Raw genomic sequence first — 22,100 nt, 5'->3', positions numbered from 1 at the left:
ACAGCAGCCTTTTAAACTCACCTGAGCTAACAGGTATGTGCGCTGGTTACTCTGCTGCGCTTAAAATTTCTTTTTTGGTTTGCTACAATGCCTTTTCTGAAACGTTGTCTCCTTCTGCTGGAACACTGACTTCTTTCATTTAATGCCTGCAGACTATAAAAGAGAACCCAACCCAAAAAGTTTGGTTGATTAGTCTGTGGCATTCTGTTAAACTGTTGCTTATGGCGGTCTCTGTGAGCTTCTCAGCGACATTCAGCCAGCCAGGTATCCTGCCTGCAGTAGATGGAATGTGGCAATGGAACGCTGGCTGCGCGTGTCATAATAGGCTCTGAGCCTTTATATACCTGTGCACAGCAGCAGCCACCTTCAGTCTGCTGCTGGACAGCCAGCAGCAGCAGCAGCAGGAGAGGTATGTAATCAGGAGCCCTCCTGCTAAGGGTAGACAGCTGCTCGTTCCACCCCACCCCCCGCCTTAATTGGTTCTCCTCCCTTCCAACGGTGTTGAGGCGGGTGGGAACAGCAGGGGGTGAAGGTGCTGTGTTTAAAGAGGTGGAGTTATGCAGATCTAAAACGCGTGGATTGCAGCAGCAGCAAGCCGAAAAGTGCAGGCATGTAAGGGATCTAGAGGTTGACAACATGTCTTCTTAACGGGAGTCCAGGAGCTCATCTCCACAAATGGACTTTTCAGGATCCTTGGGTGGCTCCGTAGTTTGAAACCAATTCTGGTTATCGCTTCTCGGCCTTTTGGCTAAGATCAAGTGTAGTATCTGTTCTTATCAGTTTAATATCTGATACGTCCCCTATCTGGGGACCATATATTAAATGGATTTTTAGAACAGGGAGATGGAAAAAGAGCTTGCTCTGTCCACTCCACGCATTGACCTGGTATTGCAGTATCTCCAGGACCGGTGCACCCCTTCTTTAATGCAGTTTCTAAAATCAGAAAGAATTGAATTCAATGTTTTTTGTTCATTTTGCTTGTTTGTCGGATTTTGGGATGGACTCTTTGGCTTTGCTTTTCTTCTCCTCATTGGATTTTTCATGTTCAAAGTTGCAGAAGCCAGATTACAAGCTCATTTTGGTTCAACTTCAGCAACTGTGCATTGCATTGCCATGTAATGTGATGCAATGCTATCTTTCTAGCTCTCCCTTTTTACTTCCTTTTGGATAAACAGACATATTAGGCAAGCATTTTGGAGCTTTCACCTAAATAACTACAGGTGGTGAGATAAGCTGCACAATATAATTGACCTTTCAGTATATTGTTGCACACACACCATCTATTTAGCAAATGCCCTTGTTATCAACAGCAGCCTTTTAAACTCACCTGAGCTAACAGGTATGTGCGCTGGTTACTCTGCTGCGCTTAAAATTTCTTTTTTGGTTTGCTACAATGCCTTTTCTGAAACGTTGTCTCCTTCTGCTGGAACACTGACTTCTTTCATTTAATGCCTGCAGACTATAAAAGAGAACCCAACCCAAAAAGTTTGGTTGATTAGTCTGTGGCATTCTGTTAAACTGTTGCTTATGGCGGTCTCTGTGAGCTTCTCAGCGACATTCAGCCAGCCAGGTATCCTGCCTGCAGTAGATGGAATGTGGCAATGGAGCGCTGGCTGCGCGTGTCATAATAGGCTCTGAGCCTTTATATACCTGTGCACAGCAGCAGCCACCTTCAGTCTGCTGCTGGACAGCCAGCAGCAGCAGCAGCAGGAGAGGTATGTAATCAGGAGCCCTCCTGCTAAGGGTAGACAGCTGCTCGTTCCACCCCACCCCCCGCCTTAATTGGTTCTCCTCCCTTCCAACGGTGTTGAGGCGGGTGGGAACAGCAGGGGGTGAAGGTGCTGTGTTTAAAGAGGTGGAGTTATGCAGATCTAAAACGCGTGGATTGCAGCAGCAGCAAGCCGAAAAGTGCAGGCATGTAAGGGATCTAGAGGTTGACAACATGTCTTCTTAACGGGAGTCCAGGAGCTCATCTCCACAAATGGACTTTTCAGGATCCTTGGGTGGCTCCGTAGTTTGAAACCAATTCTGGTTATCGCTTCTCGGCCTTTTGGCTAAGATCAAGTGTAGTATCTGTTCTTATCAGTTTAATATCTGATACGTCCCCTATCTGGGGACCATATATTAAATGGATTTTTAGAACAGGGAGATGGAAAAAGAGCTTGCTCTGTCCACTCCACGCATTGACCTGGTATTGCAGTATCTCCAGGACCGGTGCACCCCTTCTTTAATGCAGTTTCTAAAATCAGAAAGAATTGAATTCAATGTTTTTTGTTCATTTTGCTTGTTTGTCGGATTTTGGGATGGACTCTTTGGCTTTGCTTTTCTTCTCCTCATTGGATTTTTCATGTTCAAAGTTGCAGAAGCCAGATTACAAGCTCATTTTGGTTCAACTTCAGCAACTGTGCATTGCATTGCCATGTAATGTGATGCAATGCTATCTTTCTAGCTCTCCCTTTTTACTTCCTTTTGGATAAACAGACATATTAGGCAAGCATTTTGGAGCTTTCACCTAAATAACTACAGGTGGTGAGATAAGCTGCACAATATAATTGACCTTTCAGTATATTGTTGCACACACACCATCTATTTAGCAAATGCCCTTGTTATCAACAGCAGCCTTTTAAACTCACCTGAGCTAACAGGTATGTGCGCTGGTTACTCTGCTGCGCTTAAAATTTCTTTTTTGGTTTGCTACAATGCCTTTTCTGAAACGTTGTCTCCTTCTGCTGGAACACTGACTTCTTTCATTTAATGCCTGCAGACTATAAAAGAGAACCCAACCCAAAAAGTTTGGTTGATTAGTCTGTGGCATTCTGTTAAACTGTTGCTTATGGCGGTCTCTGTGAGCTTCTCAGCGACATTCAGCCAGCCAGGTATCCTGCCTGCAGTAGATGGAATGTGGCAATGGAACGCTGGCTGCGCGTGTCATAATAGGCTCTGAGCCTTTATATACCTGTGCACAGCAGCAGCCACCTTCAGTCTGCTGCTGGACAGCCAGCAGCAGCAGCAGCAGGAGAGGTATGTAATCAGGAGCCCTCCTGCTAAGGGTAGACAGCTGCTCGTTCCACCCCACCCCCCGCCTTAATTGGTTCTCCTCCCTTCCAACGGTGTTGAGGCGGGTGGGAACAGCAGGGGGGTGAAGGTGCTGTGTTTAAAGAGGTGGAGTTATGCAGATCTAAAACGCGTGGATTGCAGCAGCAGCAAGCCGAAAAGTGCAGGCATGTAAGGGATCTAGAGGTTGACAACATGTCTTCTTAACGGGAGTCCAGGAGCTCATCTCCACAAATGGACTTTTCAGGATCCTTGGGTGGCTCCGTAGTTTGAAACCAATTCTGGTTATCGCTTCTCGGCCTTTTGGCTAAGATCAAGTGTAGTATCTGTTCTTATCAGTTTAATATCTGATACGTCCCCTATCTGGGGACCATATATTAAATGGATTTTTAGAACAGGGAGATGGAAAAAGAGCTTGCTCTGTCCACTCCACGCACTGACCTGGTATTGCAGTATCTCCAGGACCGGTGCACCCCTTCTTTAATGCAGTTTCTAAAATCAGAAAGAATTGAATTCAATGTTTTTTGTTCATTTTGCTTGTTTGTCGGATTTTGGGATGGACTCTTTGGCTTTGCTTTTCTTCTCCTCATTGGATTTTTCATGTTCAAAGTTGCAGAAGCCAGATTACAAGCTCATTTTGGTTCAACTTCAGCAACTGTGCATTGCATTGCCATGTAATGTGATGCAATGCTATCTTTCTAGCTCTCCCTTTTTACTTCCTTTTGGATAAACAGACATATTAGGCAAGCATTTTGGAGCTTTCACCTAAATAACTACAGGTGGTGAGATAAGCTGCACAATATAATTGACCTTTCAGTATATTGTTGCACACACACCATCTATTTAGCAAATGCCCTTGTTATCAACAGCAGCCTTTTAAACTCACCTGAGCTAACAGGTATGTGCGCTGGTTACTCTGCTGCGCTTAAAATTTCTTTTTTGGTTTGCTACAATGCCTTTTCTGAAACGTTGTCTCCTTCTGCTGGAACACTGACTTCTTTCATTTAATGCCTGCAGACTATAAAAGAGAACCCAACCCAAAAAGTTTGGTTGATTAGTCTGTGGCATTCTGTTAAACTGTTGCTTATGGCGGTCTCTGTGAGCTTCTCAGCGACATTCAGCCAGCCAGGTATCCTGCCTGCAGTAGATGGAATGTGGCAATGGAACGCTGGCTGCGCGTGTCATAATAGGCTCTGAGCCTTTATATACCTGTGCACAGCAGCAGCCACCTTCAGTCTGCTGCTGGACAGCCAGCAGCAGCAGCAGCAGGAGAGGTATGTAATCAGGAGCCCTCCTGCTAAGGGTAGACAGCTGCTCGTTCCACCCCACCCCCCGCCTTAATTGGTTCTCCTCCCTTCCAACGGTGTTGAGGCGGGTGGGAACAGCAGGGGGTGAAGGTGCTGTGTTTAAAGAGGTGGAGTTATGCAGATCTAAAACGCGTGGATTGCAGCAGCAGCAAGCCGAAAAGTGCAGGCATGTAAGGGATCTAGAGGTTGACAACATGTCTTCTTAACGGGAGTCCAGGAGCTCATCTCCACAAATGGACTTTTCAGGATCCTTGGGTGGCTCCGTAGTTTGAAACCAATTCTGGTTATCGCTTCTCGGCCTTTTGGCTAAGATCAAGTGTAGTATCTGTTCTTATCAGTTTAATATCTGATACGTCCCCTATCTGGGGACCATATATTAAATGGATTTTTAGAACAGGGAGATGGAAAAAGAGCTTGCTCTGTCCACTCCACGCATTGACCTGGTATTGCAGTATCTCCAGGACCGGTGCACCCCTTCTTTAATGCAGTTTCTAAAATCAGAAAGAATTGAATTCAATGTTTTTTGTTCATTATGCTTGTTTGTCGGATTTTGGGATGGACTCTTTGGCTTTGCTTTTCTTCTCCTCATTGGATTTTTCATGTTCAAAGTTGCAGAAGCCAGATTACAAGCTCATTTTGGTTCAACTTCAGCAACTGTGCATTGCATTGCCATGTAATGTGATGCAATGCTATCTTTCTAGCTCTCCCTTTTTACTTCCTTTTGGATAAACAGACATATTAGGCAAGCATTTTGGAGCTTTCACCTAAATAACTACAGGTGGTGAGATAAGCTGCACAATATAATTGACCTTTCAGTATATTGTTGCACACACACCATCTATTTAGCAAATGCCCTTGTTATCAACAGCAGCCTTTTAAACTCACCTGAGCTAACAGGTATGTGCGCTGGTTACTCTGCTGCGCTTAAAATTTCTTTTTTGGTTTGCTACAATGCCTTTTCTGAAACGTTGTCTCCTTCTGCTGGAACACTGACTTCTTTCATTTAATGCCTGCAGACTATAAAAGAGAACCCAACCCAAAAAGTTTGGTTGATTAGTCTGTGGCATTCTGTTAAACTGTTGCTTATGGCGGTCTCTGTGAGCTTCTCAGCGACATTCAGCCAGCCAGGTATCCTGCCTGCAGTAGATGGAATGTGGCAATGGAACGCTGGCTGCGCGTGTCATAATAGGCTCTGAGCCTTTATATACCTGTTCACAGCAGCAGCCACCTTCAGTCTGCTGCTGGACAGCCAGCAGCAGCAGCAGCAGGAGAGGTATGTAATCAGGAGCCCTCCTGCTAAGGGTAGACAGCTGCTCGTTCCACCCCACCCCCCGCCTTAATTGGTTCTCCTCCCTTCCAACGGTGTTGAGGCGGGTGGGAACAGCAGGGGGTGAAGGTGCTGTGTTTAAAGAGGTGGAGTTATGCAGATCTAAAACGCGTGGATTGCAGCAGCAGCAAGCCGAAAAGTGCAGGCATGTAAGGGATCTAGAGGTTGACAACATGTCTTCTTAACGGGAGTCCAGGAGCTCATCTCCACAAATGGACTTTTCAGGATCCTTGGGTGGCTCCGTAGTTTGAAACCAATTCTGGTTATCGCTTCTCGGCCTTTTGGCTAAGATCAAGTGTAGTATCTGTTCTTATCAGTTTAATATCTGATACGTCCCCTATCTGGGGACCATATATTAAATGGATTTTTAGAACAGGGAGATGGAAAAAGAGCTTGCTCTGTCCACTCCACGCATTGACCTGGTATTGCAGTATCTCCAGGACCGGTGCACCCCTTCTTTAATGCAGTTTCTAAAATCAGAAAGAATTGAATTCAATGTTTTTTGTTCATTTTGCTTGTTTGTCGGATTTTGGGATGGACTCTTTGGCTTTGCTTTTCTTCTCCTCATTGGATTTTTCATGTTCAAAGTTGCAGAAGCCAGATTACAAGCTCATTTTGGTTCAACTTCAGCAACTGTGCATTGCATTGCCATGTAATGTGATGCAATGCTATCTTTCTAGCTCTCCCTTTTTACTTCCTTTTGGATAAACAGACATATTAGGCAAGCATTTTGGAGCTTTCACCTAAATAACTACAGGTGGTGAGATAAGCTGCACAATATAATTGACCTTTCAGTATATTGTTGCACACACACCATCTATTTAGCAAATGCCCTTGTTATCAACAGCAGCCTTTTAAACTCACCTGAGCTAACAGGTATGTGCGCTGGTTACTCTGCTGCGCTTAAAATTTCTTTTTTGGTTTGCTACAATGCCTTTTCTGAAACGTTGTCTCCTTCTGCTGGAACACTGACTTCTTTCATTTAATGCCTGCAGACTATAAAAGAGAACCCAACCCAAAAAGTTTGGTTGATTAGTCTGTGGCATTCTGTTAAACTGTTGCTTATGGCGGTCTCTGTGAGCTTCTCAGCGACATTCAGCCAGCCAGGTATCCTGCCTGCAGTAGATGGAATGTGGCAATGGAACGCTGGCTGCGCGTGTCATAATAGTCTCTGAGCCTTTATATACCTGTGCACAGCAGCAGCCACCTTCAGTCTGCTGCTGGACAGCCAGCAGCAGCAGCAGCAGGAGAGGTATGTAATCAGGAGCCCTCCTGCTAAGGGTAGACAGCTGCTCGTTCCACCCCACCCCCCGCCTTAATTGGTTCTCCTCCCTTCCAACGGTGTTGAGGCGGGTGGGAACAGCAGGGGGTGAAGGTGCTGTGTTTAAAGAGGTGGAGTTATGCAGATCTAAAACGCGTGGATTGCAGCAGCAGCAAGCCGAAAAGTGCAGGCATGTAAGGGATCTAGAGGTTGACAACATGTCTTCTTAACGGGAGTCCAGGAGCTCATCTCCACAAATGGACTTTTCAGGATCCTTGGGTTGCTCCGTAGTTTGAAACCAATTCTGGTTATCGCTTCTCGGCCTTTTGGCTAAGATCAAGTGTAGTATCTGTTCTTATCAGTTTAATATCTGATACGTCCCCTATCTGGGGACCATATATTAAATGGATTTTTAGAACAGGGAGATGGAAAAAGAGCTTGCTCTGTCCACTCCACGCATTGACCTGGTATTGCAGTATCTCCAGGACCGGTGCACCCCTTCTTTAATGCAGTTTCTAAAATCAGAAAGAATTGAATTCAATGTTTTTTGTTCATTATGCTTGTTTGTCGGATTTTGGGATGGACTCTTTGGCTTTGCTTTTCTTCTCCTCATTGGATTTTTCATGTTCAAAGTTGCAGAAGCCAGATTACAAGCTCATTTTGGTTCAACTTCAGCAACTGTGCATTGCATTGCCATGTAATGTGATGCAATGCTATCTTTCTAGCTCTCCCTTTTTACTTCCTTTTGGATAAACAGACATATTAGGCAAGCATTTTGGAGCTTTCACCTAAATGACTACAGGTGGTGAGATAAGCTGCACAATATAATTGACCTTTCAGTATATTGTTGCACACACACCATCTATTTAGCAAATGCCCTTGTTATCAACAGCAGCCTTTTAAACTCACCTGAGCTAACAGGTATGTGCGCTGGTTACTCTGCTGCGCTTAAAATTTCTTTTTTGGTTTGCTACAATGCCTTTTCTGAAACGTTGTCTCCTTCTGCTGGAACACTGACTTCTTTCATTTAATGCCTGCAGACTATAAAAGAGAACCCAACCCAAAAAGTTTGGTTGATTAGTCTGTGGCATTCTGTTAAACTGTTGCTTATGGCGGTCTCTGTGAGCTTCTCAGCGACATTCAGCCAGCCAGGTATCCTGCCTGCAGTAGATGGAATGTGGCAATGGAACGCTGGCTGCGCGTGTCATAATAGGCTCTGAGCCTTTATATACCTGTGCACAGCAGCAGCCACCTTCAGTCTGCTGCTGGACAGCCAGCAGCAGCAGCAGCAGGAGAGGTATGTAATCAGGAGCCCTCCTGCTAAGGGTAGACAGCTGCTCGTTCCACCCCACCCCCCGCCTTAATTGGTTCTCCTCCCTTCCAACGGTGTTGAGGCGGGTGGGAACAGCAGGGGGTGAAGGTGCTGTGTTTAAAGAGGTGGAGTTATGCAGATCTAAAACGCGTGGATTGCAGCAGCAGCAAGCCGAAAAGTGCAGGCATGTAAGGGATCTAGAGGTTGACAACATGTCTTCTTAACGGGAGTCCAGGAGCTCATCTCCACAAATGGACTTTTCAGGATCCTTGGGTGGCTCCGTAGTTTGAAACCAATTCTGGTTATCGCTTCTCGGCCTTTTGGCTAAGATCAAGTGTAGTATCTGTTCTTATCAGTTTAATATCTGATACGTCCCCTATCTGGGGACCATATATTAAATGGATTTTTAGAACAGGGAGATGGAAAAAGAGCTTGCTCTGTCCACTCCACGCATTGACCTGGTATTGCAGTATCTCCAGGACCGGTGCACCCCTTCTTTAATGCAGTTTCTAAAATCAGAAAGAATTGAATTCAATGTTTTTTGTTCATTTTGCTTGTTTGTCGGATTTTGGGATGGACTCTTTGGCTTTGCTTTTCTTCTCCTCATTGGATTTTTCATGTTCAAAGTTGCAGAAGCCAGATTACAAGCTCATTTTGGTTCAACTTCAGCAACTGTGCATTGCATTGCCATGTAATGTGATGCAATGCTATCTTTCTAGCTCTCCCTTTTTACTTCCTTTTGGATAAACAGACATATTAGGCAAGCATTTTGGAGCTTTCACCTAAATAACTACAGGTGGTGAGATAAGCTGCACAATATAATTGACCTTTCAGTATATTGTTGCACACACACCATCTATTTAGCAAATGCCCTTGTTATCAACAGCAGCCTTTTAAACTCACCTGAGCTAACAGGTATGTGCGCTGGTTACTCTGCTGCGCTTAAAATTTCTTTTTTGGTTTGCTACAATGCCTTTTCTGAAACGTTGTCTCCTTCTGCTGGAACACTGACTTCTTTCATTTAATGCCTGCAGACTATAAAAGAGAACCCAACCCAAAAAGTTTGGTTGATTAGTCTGTGGCATTCTGTTAAACTGTTGCTTATGGCGGTCTCTGTGAGCTTCTCAGCGACATTCAGCCAGCCAGGTATCCTGCCTGCAGTAGATGGAATGTGGCAATGGAACGCTGGCTGCGCGTGTCATAATAGGCTCTGAGCCTTTATATACCTGTGCACAGCAGCAGCCACCTTCAGTCTGCTGCTGGACAGCCAGCAGCAGCAGCAGCAGGAGAGGTATGTAATCAGGAGCCCTCCTGCTAAGGGTAGACAGCTGCTCGTTCCACCCCACCCCCCCGCCTTAATTGGTTCTCCTCCCTTCCAACGGTGTTGAGGCGGGTGGGAACAGCAGGGGGTGAAGGTGCTGTGTTTAAAGAGGTGGAGTTATGCAGATCTAAAACGCGTGGATTGCAGCAGCAGCAAGCCGAAAAGTGCAGGCATGTAAGGGATCTAGAGGTTGACAACATGTCTTCTTAACGGGAGTCCAGGAGCTCATCTCCACAAATGGACTTTTCAGGATCCTTGGGTGGCTCCGTAGTTTGAAACCAATTCTGGTTATCGCTTCTCGGCCTTTTGGCTAAGATCAAGTGTAGTATCTGTTCTTATCAGTTTAATATCTGATACGTCCCCTATCTGGGGACCATATATTAAATGGATTTTTAGAACAGGGAGATGGAAAAAGAGCTTGCTCTGTCCACTCCACGCATTGACCTGGTATTGCAGTATCTCCAGGACCGGTGCACCCCTTCTTTAATGCAGTTTCTAAAATCAGAAAGAATTGAATTCAATGTTTTTTGTTCATTTTGCTTGTTTGTCGGATTTTGGGATGGACTCTTTGGCTTTGCTTTTCTTCTCCTCATTGGATTTTTCATGTTCAAAGTTGCAGAAGCCAGATTACAAGCTCATTTTGGTTCAACTTCAGCAACTGTGCATTGCATTGCCATGTAATGTGATGCAATGCTATCTTTCTAGCTCTCCCTTTTTACTTCCTTTTGGATAAACAGACATATTAGGCAAGCATTTTGGAGCTTTCACCTAAATAACTACAGGTGGTGAGATAAGCTGCACAATATAATTGACCTTTCAGTATATTGTTGCACACACACCATCTATTTAGCAAATGCCCTTGTTATCAACAGCAGCCTTTTAAACTCACCTGAGCTAACAGGTATGTGCGCTGGTTACTCTGCTGCGCTTAAAATTTCTTTTTTGGTTTGCTACAATGCCTTTTCTGAAACGTTGTCTCCTTCTGCTGGAACACTGACTTCTTTCATTTAATGCCTGCAGACTATAAAAGAGAACCCAACCCAAAAAGTTTGGTTGATTAGTCTGTGGCATTCTGTTAAACTGTTGCTTATGGCGGTCTCTGTGAGCTTCTCAGCGACATTCAGCCAGCCAGGTATCCTGCCTGCAGTAGATGGAATGTGGCAATGGAACGCTGGCTGCGCGTGTCATAATAGGCTCTGAGCCTTTATATACCTGTGCACAGCAGCAGCCACCTTCAGTCTGCTGCTGGACAGCCAGCAGCAGCAGCAGCAGGAGAGGTATGTAATCAGGAGCCCTCCTGCTAAGGGTAGACAGCTGCTCGTTCCACCCCACCCCCCGCCTTAATTGGTTCTCCTCCCTTCCAACGGTGTTGAGGCGCGTGGGAACAGCAGGGGGTGAAGGTGCTGTGTTTAAAGAGGTGGAGTTATGCAGATCTAAAACGCGTGGATTGCAGCAGCAGCAAGCCGAAAAGTGCAGGCATGTAAGGGATCTAGAGGTTGACAACATGTCTTCTTAACGGGAGTCCAGGAGCTCATCTCCACAAATGGACTTTTCAGGATCCTTGGGTGGCTCCGTAGTTTGAAACCAATTCTGGTTATCGCTTCTCGGCCTTTTGGCTAAGATCAAGTGTAGTATCTGTTCTTATCAGTTTAATATCTGATACGTCCCCTATCTGGGGACCATATATTAAATGGATTTTTAGAACAGGGAGATGGAAAAAGAGCTTGCTCTGTCCACTCCACGCATTGACCTGGTATTGCCGTATCTCCAGGACCGGTGCACCCCTTCTTTAATGCAGTTTCTAAAATCAGAAAGAATTGAATTCAATGTTTTTTGTTCATTTTGCTTGTTTGTCGGATTTTGGGATGGACTCTTTGGCTTTGCTTTTCTTCTCCTCATTGGATTTTTCATGTTCAAAGTTGCAGAAGCCAGATTACAAGCTCATTTTGGTTCAACTTCAGCAACTGTGCATTGCATTGCCATGTAATGTGATGCAATGCTATCTTTCTAGCTCTCCCTTTTTACTTCCTTTTGGATAAACAGACATATTAGGCAAGCATTTTGGAGCTTTCACCTAAATAACTACAGGTGGTGAGATAAGCTGCACAATATAATTGACCTTTCAGTATATTGTTGCACACACACCATCTATTTAGCAAATGCCCTTGTTATCAACAGCAGCCTTTTAAACTCACCTGAGCTAACAGGTATGTGCGCTGGTTACTCTGCTGCGCTTAAAATTTCTTTTTTGGTTTGCTACAATGCCTTTTCTGAAACGTTGTCTCCTTCTGCTGGAACACTGACTTCTTTCATTTAATGCCTGCAGACTATAAAAGAGAACCCAACCCAAAAAGTTTGGTTGATTAGTCTGTGGCATTCTGTTAAACTGTTGCTTATGGCGGTCTCTGTGAGCTTCTCAGCGACATTCAGCCAGCCAGGTATCCTGCCTGCAGTAGATGGAATGTGGCAATGGAACGCTGGCTGCGCGTGTCATAATAGGCTCTGAGCCTTTATATACCTGTGCACAGCAGCAGCCACCTTCAGTCTGCTGCTGGACAGCCAGCAGCAGCAGCAGCAGGAGAGGTATGTAATCAGGAGCCCTCCTGCTAAGGGTAGACAGCTGCTCGTTCCACCCCACCCCCCGCCTTAATTGGTTCTCCTCCCTTCCAACGGTGTTGAGGCGGGTGGGAACAGCAGGGGGTGAAGGTGCTGTGTTTAAAGAGGTGGAGTTATGCAGATCTAAAACGCGTGGATTGCAGCAGCAGCAAGCCGAAAAGTGCAGGCATGTAAGGGATCTAGAGGTTGACAACATGTCTTCTTAACGGGAGTCCAGGAGCTCATCTCCACAAATGGACTTTTCAGGATCCTTGGGTGGCTCCGTAGTTTGAAACCAATTCTGGTTATCGCTTCTCGGCCTTTTGGCTAAGATCAAGTGTAGTATCTGTTCTTATCAGTTTAATATCTGATACGTCCCCTATCTGGGGACCATATATTAAATGGATTTTTAGAACAGGGAGATGGAAAAAGAGCTTGCTCTGTCCACTCCACGCATTGACCTGGTATTGCAGTATCTCCAGGACCGGTGCACCCCTTCTTTAATGCAGTTTCTAAAATCAGAAAGAATTGAATTCAATGTTTTTTGTTCATTTTGCTTGTTTGTCGGATTTTGGGATGGACTCTTTGGCTTTGCTTTTCTTCTCCTCATTGGATTTTTCATGTTCAAAGTTGCAGAAGCCAGATTACAAGCTCATTTTGGTTCAACTTCAGCAACTGTGCATTGCATTGCCATGTAATGTGATGCAATGCTATCTTTCTAGCTCTCCCTTTTTACTTCCTTTTGGATAAACAGACATATTAGGCAAGCATTTTGGAGCTTTCACCTAAATAACTACAGGTGGTGAGATAAGCTGCACAATATAATTGACCTTTCAGTATATTGTTGCACACACACCATCTATTTAGCAAATGCCCTTGTTATCAACAGCAGCCTTTTAAACTCACCTGAGCTAACAGGTATGTGCGCTGGTTACTCTGCTGCGCTTAAAATTTCTTTTTTGGTTTGCTACAATGCCTTTTCTGAAACGTTGTCTCCTTCTGCTGGAACACTGACTTCTTTCATTTAATGCCTGCAGACTATAAAAGAGAACCCAACCCAAAAAGTTTGGTTGATTAGTCTGTGGCATTCTGTTAAACTGTTGCTTATGGCGGTCTCTGTGAGCTTCTCAGCGACATTCAGCCAGCCAGGTATCCTGCCTGCAGTAGATGGAATGTGGCAATGGAACGCTGGCTGCGCGTGTCATAATAGGCTCTGAGCCTTTATATACCTGTGCACAGCAGCAGCCACCTTCAGTCTGCTGCTGGACAGCCAGCAGCAGCAGCAGCAGGAGAGGTATGTAATCAGGAGCCCTCCTGCTAAGGGTAGACAGCTGCTCGTTCCACCCCACCCCCCGCCTTAATTGGTTCTCCTCCCTTCCAACGGTGTTGAGGCGGGTGGGAACAGCAGGGGGTGAAGGTGCTGTGTTTAAAGAGGTGGAGTTATGCAGATCTAAAACGCGTGGATTGCAGCAGCAGCAAGCCGAAAAGTGCAGGCATGTAAGGGATCTAGAGGTTGACAACATGTCTTCTTAACGGGAGTCCAGGAGCTCATCTCCACAAATGGACTTTTCAGGATCCTTGGGTGGCTCCGTAGTTTGAAACCAATTCTGGTTATCGCTTCTCGGCCTTTTGGCTAAGATCAAGTGTAGTATCTGTTCTTATCAGTTTAATATCTGATACGTCCCCTATCTGGGGACCATATATTAAATGGATTTTTAGAACAGGGAGATGGAAAAAGAGCTTGCTCTGTCCACTCCACGCATTGACCTGGTATTGCAGTATCTCCAGGACCGGTGCACCCCTTCTTTAATGCAGTTTCTAAAATCAGAAAGAATTGAATTCAATGTTTTTTGTTCATTTTGCTTGTTTGTCGGATTTTGGGATGGACTCTTTGGCTTTGCTTTTCTTCTCCTCATTGGATTTTTCATGTTCAAAGTTGCAGAAGCCAGATTACAAGCTCATTTTGGTTCAACTTCAGCAACTGTGCATTGCATTGCCATGTAATGTGATGCAATGCTATCTTTCTAGCTCTCCCTTTTTACTTCCTTTTGGATAAACAGACATATTAGGCAAGCATTTTGGAGCTTTCACCTAAATAACTACAGGTGGTGAGATAAGCTGCACAATATAATTGACCTTTCAGTATATTGTTGCACACACACCATCTATTTAGCAAATGCCCTTGTTATCAACAGCAGCCTTTTAAACTCACCTGAGCTAACAGGTATGTGCGCTGGTTACTCTGCTGCGCTTAAAATTTCTTTTTTGGTTTGCTACAATGCCTTTTCTGAAACGTTGTCTCCTTCTGCTGGAACACTGACTTCTTTCATTTAATGCCTGCAGACTATAAAAGAGAACCCAACCCAAAAAGTTTGGTTGATTAGTCTGTGGCATTCTGTTAAACTGTTGCTTATGGCGGTCTCTGTGAGCTTCTCAGCGACATTCAGCCAGCCAGGTATCCTGCCTGCAGTAGATGGAATGTGGCAATGGAACGCTGGCTGCGCGTGTCATAATAGGCTCTGAGCCTTTATATACCTGTGCACAGCAGCAGCCACCTTCAGTCTGCTGCTGGACAGCCAGCAGCAGCAGCAGCAGGAGAGGTATGTAATCAGGAGCCCTCCTGCTAAGGGTAGACAGCTGCTCGTTCCACCCCACCCCCCGCCTTAATTGGTTCTCCTCCCTTCCAACGGTGTTGAGGCGGGTGGGAACAGCAGGGGGTGAAGGTGCTGTGTTTAAAGAGGTGGAGTTATGCAGATCTAAAACGCGTGGATTGCAGCAGCAGCAAGCCGAAAAGTGCAGGCATGTAAGGGATCTAGAGGTTGACAACATGTCTTCTTAACGGGAGTCCAGGAGCTCATCTCCACAAATGGACTTTTCAGGATCCTTGGGTGGCTCCGTAGTTTGAAACCAATTCTGGTTATCGCTTCTCGGCCTTTTGGCTAAGATCAAGTGTAGTATCTGTTCTTATCAGTTTAATATCTGATACGTCCCCTATCTGGGGACCATATATTAAATGGATTTTTAGAACAGGGAGATGGAAAAAGAGCTTGCTCTGTCCACTCCACGCATTGACCTGGTATTGCAGTATCTCCAGGACCGGTGCACCCCTTCTTTAATGCAGTTTCTAAAATCAGAAAGAATTGAATTCAATGTTTTTTGTTCATTTTGCTTGTTTGTCGGATTTTGGGATGGACTCTTTGGCTTTGCTTTTCTTCTCCTCATTGGATTTTTCATGTTCAAAGTTGCAGAAGCCAGATTACAAGCTCATTTTGGTTCAACTTCAGCAACTGTGCATTGCATTGCCATGTAATGTGATGCAATGCTATCTTTCTAGCTCTCCCTTTTTACTTCCTTTTGGATAAACAGACATATTAGGCAAGCATTTTGGAGCTTTCACCTAAATAACTACAGGTGGTGAGATAAGCTGCACAATATAATTGACCTTTCAGTATATTGTTGCACACACACCATCTATTTAGCAAATGCCCTTGTTATCAACAGCAGCCTTTTAAACTCACCTGAGCTAACAGGTATGTGCGCTGGTTACTCTGCTGCGCTTAAAATTTCTTTTTTGGTTTGCTACAATGCCTTTTCTGAAACGTTGTCTCCTTCTGCTGGAACACTGACTTCTTTCATTTAATGCCTGCAGACTATAAAAGAGAACCCAACCCAAAAAGTTTGGTTGATTAGTCTGTGGCATTCTGTTAAACTGTTGCTTATGGCGGTCTCTGTGAGCTTCTCAGCGACATTCAGCCAGCCAGGTATCCTGCCTGCAGTAGATGGAATGTGGCAATGGAACGCTGGCTGCGCGTGTCATAATAGGCTCTGAGCCTTTATATACCTGTGCACAGCAGCAGCCACCTTCAGTCTGCTGCTGGACAGCCAGCAGCAGCAGCAGCAGGAGAGGTATGTAATCAGGAGCCCTCCTGCTAAGGGTAGACAGCTGCTCGTTCCACCCCACCCCCCGCCTTAATTGGTTCTCCTCCCTTCCAACGGTGTTGAGGCGGGTGGGAACAGCAGGGGGTGAAGGTGCTGTGTTTAAAGAGGTGGAGTTATGCAGATCTAAAACGCGTGGATTGCAGCAGCAGCAAGCCGAAAAGTGCAGGCATGTAAGGGATCTAGAGGTTGACAACATGTCTTCTTAACGGGAGTCCAGGAGCTCATCTCCACAAATGGACTTTTCAGGATCCTTGGGTGGCTCCGTAGTTTGAAACCAATTCTGGTTATCGCTTCTCGGCCTTTTGGCTAAGATCAAGTGTAGTATCTGTTCTTATCAGTTTAATATCTGATACGTCCCCTATCTGGGGACCATATATTAAATGGATTTTTAGAACAGGGAGATGGAAAAAGAGCTTGCTCTGTCCACTCCACGCATTGACCTGGTATTGCCGTATCTCCAGGACCGGTGCACCCCTTCTTTAATGCAGTTTCTAAAATCAGAAAGAATTGAATTCAATGTTTTTTGTTCATTTTGCTTGTTTGTCGGATTTTGGGATGGACTCTTTGGCTTTGCTTTTCTTCTCCTCATTGGATTTTTCATGTTCAAAGTTGCAGAAGCCAGATTACAAGCTCATTTTGGTTCAACTTCAGCAACTGTGCATTGCATTGCCATGTAATGTGATGCAATGCTATCTTTCTAGCTCTCCCTTTTTACTTCCTTTTGGATAAACAGACATATTAGGCAAGCATTTTGGAGCTTTCACCTAAATAACTACAGGTGGTGAGATAAGCTGCACAATATAATTGACCTTTCAGTATATTGTTGCACACACACCATCTATTTAGCAAATGCCCTTGTTATCAACAGCAGCCTTTTAAACTCACCTGAGCTAACAGGTATGTGCGCTGGTTACTCTGCTGCGCTTAAAATTTCTTTTTTGGTTTGCTACAATGCCTTTTCTGAAACGTTGTCTCCTTCTGCTGGAACACTGACTTCTTTCATTTAATGCCTGCAGACTATAAAAGAGAACCCAACCCAAAAAGTTTGGTTGATTAGTCTGTGGCATTCTGTTAAACTGTTGCTTATGGCGGTCTCTGTGAGCTTCTCAGCGACATTCAGCCAGCCAGGTATCCTGCCTGCAGTAGATGGAATGTGGCAATGGAACGCTGGCTGCGCGTGTCATAATAGGCTCTGAGCCTTTATATACCTGTGCACAGCAGCAGCCACCTTCAGTCTGCTGCTGGACAGCCAGCAGCAGCAGCAGCAGGAGAGGTATGTAATCAGGAGCCCTCCTGCTAAGGGTAGACAGCTGCTCGTTCCACCCCACCCCCCGCCTTAATTGGTTCTCCTCCCTTCCAACGGTGTTGAGGCGGGTGGGAACAGCAGGGGGTGAAGGTGCTGTGTTTAAAGAGGTGGAGTTATGCAGATCTAAAACGCGTGGATTGCAGCAGCAGCAAGCCGAAAAGTGCAGGCATGTAAGGGATCTAGAGGTTGACAACATGTCTTCTTAACGGGAGTCCAGGAGCTCATCTCCACAAATGGACTTTTCAGGATCCTTGGGTGGCTCCGTAGTTTGAAACCAATTCTGGTTATCGCTTCTCGGCCTTTTGGCTAAGATCAAGTGTAGTATCTGTTCTTATCAGTTTAATATCTGATACGTCCCCTATCTGGGGACCATATATTAAATGGATTTTTAGAACAGGGAGATGGAAAAAGAGCTTGCTCTGTCCACTCCACGCATTGACCTGGTATTGCAGTATCTCCAGGACCGGTGCACCCCTTCTTTAATGCAGTTTCTAAAATCAGAAAGAATTGAATTCAATGTTTTTTGTTCATTTTGCTTGTTTGTCGGATTTTGGGATGGACTCTTTGGCTTTGCTTTTCTTCTCCTCATTGGATTTTTCATGTTCAAAGTTGCAGAAGCCAGATTACAAGCTCATTTTGGTTCAACTTCAGCAACTGTGCATTGCATTGCCATGTAATGTGATGCAATGCTATCTTTCTAGCTCTCCCTTTTTACTTCCTTTTGGATAAACAGACATATTAGGCAAGCATTTTGGAGCTTTCACCTAAATAACTACAGGTGGTGAGATAAGCTGCACAATATAATTGACCTTTCAGTATATTGTTGCACACACACCATCTATTTAGCAAATGCCCTTGTTATCAACAGCAGCCTTTTAAACTCACCTGAGCTAACAGGTATGTGCGCTGGTTACTCTGCTGCGCTTAAAATTTCTTTTTTGGTTTGCTACAATGCCTTTTCTGAAACGTTGTCTCCTTCTGCTGGAACACTGACTTCTTTCATTTAATGCCTGCAGACTATAAAAGAGAACCCAACCCAAAAAGTTTGGTTGATTAGTCTGTGGCATTCTGTTAAACTGTTGCTTATGGCGGTCTCTGTGAGCTTCTCAGCGACATTCAGCCAGCCAGGTATCCTGCCTGCAGTAGATGGAATGTGGCAATGGAACGCTGGCTGCGCGTGTCATAATAGGCTCTGAGCCTTTATATACCTGTGCACAGCAGCAGCCACCTTCAGTCTGCTGCTGGACAGCCAGCAGCAGCAGCAGCAGGAGAGGTATGTAATCAGGAGCCCTCCTGCTAAGGGTAGACAGCTGCTCGTTCCACCCCACCCCCCGCCTTAATTGGTTCTCCTCCCTTCCAACGGTGTTGAGGCGGGTGGGAACAGCAGGGGGTGAAGGTGCTGTGTTTAAAGAGGTGGAGTTATGCAGATCTAAAACGCGTGGATTGCAGCAGCAGCAAGCCGAAAAGTGCAGGCATGTAAGGGATCTAGAGGTTGACAACATGTCTTCTTAACGGGAGTCCAGGAGCTCATCTCCACAAATGGACTTTTCAGGATCCTTGGGTGGCTCCGTAGTTTGAAACCAATTCTGGTTATCGCTTCTCGGCCTTTTGGCTAAGATCAAGTGTAGTATCTGTTCTTATCAGTTTAATATCTGATACGTCCCCTATCTGGGGACCATATATTAAATGGATTTTTAGAACAGGGAGATGGAAAAAGAGCTTGCTCTGTCCACTCCACGCATTGACCTGGTATTGCAGTATCTCCAGGACCGGTGCACCCCTTCTTTAATGCAGTTTCTAAAATCAGAAAGAATTGAATTCAATGTTTTTTGTTCATTTTGCTTGTTTGTCGGATTTTGGGATGGACTCTTTGGCTTTGCTTTTCTTCTCCTCATTGGATTTTTCATGTTCAAAGTTGCAGAAGCCAGATTACAAGCTCATTTTGGTTCAACTTCAGCAACTGTGCATTGCATTGCCATGTAATGTGATGCAATGCTATCTTTCTAGCTCTCCCTTTTTACTTCCTTTTGGATAAACAGACATATTAGGCAAGCATTTTGGAGCTTTCACCTAAATAACTACAGGTGGTGAGATAAGCTGCACAATATAATTGACCTTTCAGTATATTGTTGCACACACACCATCTATTTAGCAAATGCCCTTGTTATCAACAGCAGCCTTTTAAACTCACCTGAGCTAACAGGTATGTGCGCTGGTTACTCTGCTGCGCTTAAAATTTCTTTTTTGGTTTGCTACAATGCCTTTTCTGAAACGTTGTCTCCTTCTGCTGGAACACTGACTTCTTTCATTTAATGCCTGCAGACTATAAAAGAGAACCCAACCCAAAAAGTTTGGTTGATTAGTCTGTGGCATTCTGTTAAACTGTTGCTTATGGCGGTCTCTGTGAGCTTCTCAGCGACATTCAGCCAGCCAGGTATCCTGCCTGCAGTAGATGGAATGTGGCAATGGAACGCTGGCTGCGCGTGTCATAATAGGCTCTGAGCCTTTATATACCTGTGCACAGCAGCAGCCACCTTCAGTCTGCTGCTGGACAGCCAGCAGCAGCAGCAGCAGGAGAGGTATGTAATCAGGAGCCCTCCTGCTAAGGGTAGACAGCTGCTCGTTCCACCCCACCCCCCGCCTTAATTGGTTCTCCTCCCTTCCAACGGTGTTGAGGCGGGTGGGAACAGCAGGGGGTGAAGGTGCTGTGTTTAAAGAGGTGGAGTTATGCAGATCTAAAACGCGTGGATTGCAGCAGCAGCAAGCCGAAAAGTGCAGGCATGTAAGGGATCTAGAGGTTGACAACATGTCTTCTTAACGGGAGTCCAGGAGCTCATCTCCACAAATGGACTTTTCAGGATCCTTGGGTGGCTCCGTAGTTTGAAACCAATTCTGGTTATCGCTTCTCGGCCTTTTGGCTAAGATCAAGTGTAGTATCTGTTCTTATCAGTTTAATATCTGATACGTCCCCTATCTGGGGACCATATATTAAATGGATTTTTAGAACAGGGAGATGGAAAAAGAGCTTGCTCTGTCCACTCCACGCATTGACCTGGTATTGCAGTATCTCCAGGACCGGTGCACCCCTTCTTTAATGCAGTTTCTAAAATCAGAAAGAATTGAATTCAATGTTTTTTGTTCATTTTGCTTGTTTGTCGGATTTTGGGATGGACTCTTTGGCTTTGCTTTTCTTCTCCTCATTGGATTTTTCATGTTCAAAGTTGCAGAAGCCAGATTACAAGCTCATTTTGGTTCAACTTCAGCAACTGTGCATTGCATTGCCATGTAATGTGATGCAATGCTATCTTTCTAGCTCTCCCTTTTTACTTCCTTTTGGATAAACAGACATATTAGGCAAGCATTTTGGAGCTTTCACCTAAATAACTACAGGTGGTGAGATAAGCTGCACAATATAATTGACCTTTCAGTATATTGTTGCACACACACCATCTATTTAGCAAATGCCCTTGTTATCAACAGCAGCCTTTTAAACTCACCTGAGCTAACAGGTATGTGCGCTGGTTACTCTGCTGCGCTTAAAATTTCTTTTTTGGTTTGCTACAATGCCTTTTCTGAAACGTTGTCTCCTTCTGCTGGAACACTGACTTCTTTCATTTAATGCCTGCAGACTATAAAAGAGAACCCAACCCAAAAAGTTTGGTTGATTAGTCTGTGGCATTCTGTTAAACTGTTGCTTATGGCGGTCTCTGTGAGCTTCTCAGCGACATTCAGCCAGCCAGGTATCCTGCCTGCAGTAGATGGAATGTGGCAATGGAACGCTGGCTGCGCGTGTCATAATAGGCTCTGAGCCTTTATATACCTGTGCACAGCAGCAGCCACCTTCAGTCTGCTGCTGGACAGCCAGCAGCAGCAGCAGCAGGAGAGGTATGTAATCAGGAGCCCTCCTGCTAAGGGTAGACAGCTGCTCGTTCCACCCCACCCCCCGCCTTAATTGGTTCTCCTCCCTTCCAACGGTGTTGAGGCGGGTGGGAACAGCAGGGGGTGAAGGTGCTGTGTTTAAAGAGGTGGAGTTATGCAGATCTAAAACGCGTGGATTGCAGCAGCAGCAAGCCGAAAAGTGCAGGCATGTAAGGGATCTAGAGGTTGACAACATGTCTTCTTAACGGGAGTCCAGGAGCTCATCTCCACAAATGGACTTTTCAGGATCCTTGGGTGGCTCCGTAGTTTGAAACCAATTCTGGTTATCGCTTCTCGGCCTTTTGGCTAAGATCAAGTGTAGTATCTGTTCTTATCAGTTTAATATCTGATACGTCCCCTATCTGGGGACCATATATTAAATGGATTTTTAGAACAGGGAGATGGAAAAAGAGCTTGCTCTGTCCACTCCACGCATTGACCTGGTATTGCAGTATCTCCAGGACCGGTGCACCCCTTCTTTAATGCAGTTTCTAAAATCAGAAAGAATTGAATTCAATGTTTTTTGTTCATTTTGCTTGTTTGTCGGATTTTGGGATGGACTCTTTGGCTTTGCTTTTCTTCTCCTCATTGGATTTTTCATGTTCAAAGTTGCAGAAGCCAGATTACAAGCTCATTTTGGTTCAACTTCAGCAACTGTGCATTGCATTGCCATGTAATGTGATGCAATGCTATCTTTCTAGCTCTCCCTTTTTACTTCCTTTTGGATAAACAGACATATTAGGCAAGCATTTTGGAGCTT

The 22,100-nt window shown here is 45.0% G+C and overlaps 17 non-coding genes across 17 annotated transcripts; all 17 read left to right on the top strand.

Annotated features, from left to right (window-relative positions):
• Nucleotides 1–728: 728 nt before the first annotated feature.
• LOC141273891 (U2 spliceosomal RNA) lies at nucleotides 729–919 on the top strand. The gene has a single exon (XR_012322194.1). It is a non-coding gene; the product is annotated as a U2 spliceosomal RNA (small nuclear RNA).
• A 1,115-nt stretch (nucleotides 920–2,034) lies between these two features.
• Nucleotides 2,035–2,225, top strand: LOC141273890 (U2 spliceosomal RNA). The gene has a single exon (XR_012322193.1). It is a non-coding gene; the product is annotated as a U2 spliceosomal RNA (small nuclear RNA).
• Nucleotides 2,226–3,341: 1,116 nt separating this feature from the next.
• Nucleotides 3,342–3,532, top strand: LOC141149413 (U2 spliceosomal RNA). The gene has a single exon (XR_012245712.1). It is a non-coding gene; the product is annotated as a U2 spliceosomal RNA (small nuclear RNA).
• Nucleotides 3,533–4,647: 1,115 nt separating this feature from the next.
• On the top strand, nucleotides 4,648–4,838 carry LOC141273889 (U2 spliceosomal RNA). The gene has a single exon (XR_012322192.1). It is a non-coding gene; the product is annotated as a U2 spliceosomal RNA (small nuclear RNA).
• Nucleotides 4,839–5,953: 1,115 nt separating this feature from the next.
• On the top strand, nucleotides 5,954–6,144 carry LOC141273887 (U2 spliceosomal RNA). The gene has a single exon (XR_012322190.1). It is a non-coding gene; the product is annotated as a U2 spliceosomal RNA (small nuclear RNA).
• A 1,115-nt stretch (nucleotides 6,145–7,259) lies between these two features.
• On the top strand, nucleotides 7,260–7,450 carry LOC141273886 (U2 spliceosomal RNA). The gene has a single exon (XR_012322189.1). It is a non-coding gene; the product is annotated as a U2 spliceosomal RNA (small nuclear RNA).
• Nucleotides 7,451–8,565: 1,115 nt separating this feature from the next.
• Nucleotides 8,566–8,756, top strand: LOC141273885 (U2 spliceosomal RNA). Its single transcript, XR_012322188.1, has one exon. It is a non-coding gene; the product is annotated as a U2 spliceosomal RNA (small nuclear RNA).
• A 1,116-nt stretch (nucleotides 8,757–9,872) lies between these two features.
• On the top strand, nucleotides 9,873–10,063 carry LOC141273884 (U2 spliceosomal RNA). Its single transcript, XR_012322187.1, has one exon. It is a non-coding gene; the product is annotated as a U2 spliceosomal RNA (small nuclear RNA).
• A 1,115-nt stretch (nucleotides 10,064–11,178) lies between these two features.
• On the top strand, nucleotides 11,179–11,369 carry LOC141149752 (U2 spliceosomal RNA). The gene has a single exon (XR_012246038.1). It is a non-coding gene; the product is annotated as a U2 spliceosomal RNA (small nuclear RNA).
• A 1,115-nt stretch (nucleotides 11,370–12,484) lies between these two features.
• On the top strand, nucleotides 12,485–12,675 carry LOC141273883 (U2 spliceosomal RNA). Its single transcript, XR_012322186.1, has one exon. It is a non-coding gene; the product is annotated as a U2 spliceosomal RNA (small nuclear RNA).
• A 1,115-nt stretch (nucleotides 12,676–13,790) lies between these two features.
• On the top strand, nucleotides 13,791–13,981 carry LOC141273882 (U2 spliceosomal RNA). Its single transcript, XR_012322185.1, has one exon. It is a non-coding gene; the product is annotated as a U2 spliceosomal RNA (small nuclear RNA).
• A 1,115-nt stretch (nucleotides 13,982–15,096) lies between these two features.
• On the top strand, nucleotides 15,097–15,287 carry LOC141273881 (U2 spliceosomal RNA). Its single transcript, XR_012322184.1, has one exon. It is a non-coding gene; the product is annotated as a U2 spliceosomal RNA (small nuclear RNA).
• A 1,115-nt stretch (nucleotides 15,288–16,402) lies between these two features.
• Nucleotides 16,403–16,593, top strand: LOC141149751 (U2 spliceosomal RNA). Its single transcript, XR_012246037.1, has one exon. It is a non-coding gene; the product is annotated as a U2 spliceosomal RNA (small nuclear RNA).
• Nucleotides 16,594–17,708: 1,115 nt separating this feature from the next.
• LOC141273880 (U2 spliceosomal RNA) lies at nucleotides 17,709–17,899 on the top strand. The gene has a single exon (XR_012322183.1). It is a non-coding gene; the product is annotated as a U2 spliceosomal RNA (small nuclear RNA).
• A 1,115-nt stretch (nucleotides 17,900–19,014) lies between these two features.
• On the top strand, nucleotides 19,015–19,205 carry LOC141273879 (U2 spliceosomal RNA). The gene has a single exon (XR_012322182.1). It is a non-coding gene; the product is annotated as a U2 spliceosomal RNA (small nuclear RNA).
• A 1,115-nt stretch (nucleotides 19,206–20,320) lies between these two features.
• Nucleotides 20,321–20,511, top strand: LOC141273878 (U2 spliceosomal RNA). Its single transcript, XR_012322181.1, has one exon. It is a non-coding gene; the product is annotated as a U2 spliceosomal RNA (small nuclear RNA).
• Nucleotides 20,512–21,626: 1,115 nt separating this feature from the next.
• Nucleotides 21,627–21,817, top strand: LOC141273876 (U2 spliceosomal RNA). The gene has a single exon (XR_012322179.1). It is a non-coding gene; the product is annotated as a U2 spliceosomal RNA (small nuclear RNA).
• Nucleotides 21,818–22,100: the final 283 nt, after the last annotated feature.

This window comes from Phyllobates terribilis, unplaced genomic scaffold (genome assembly GCF_046119375.1).
Source record: "Phyllobates terribilis strain yellow unplaced genomic scaffold, ASM4611937v1 Scaffold_5__5_contigs__length_657084704, whole genome shotgun sequence".
Classification (NCBI taxonomy): domain Eukaryota; kingdom Metazoa; phylum Chordata; class Amphibia; order Anura; family Dendrobatidae; genus Phyllobates; species Phyllobates terribilis.
This window is presented reverse-complemented; position numbering and strand designations above follow the sequence as displayed.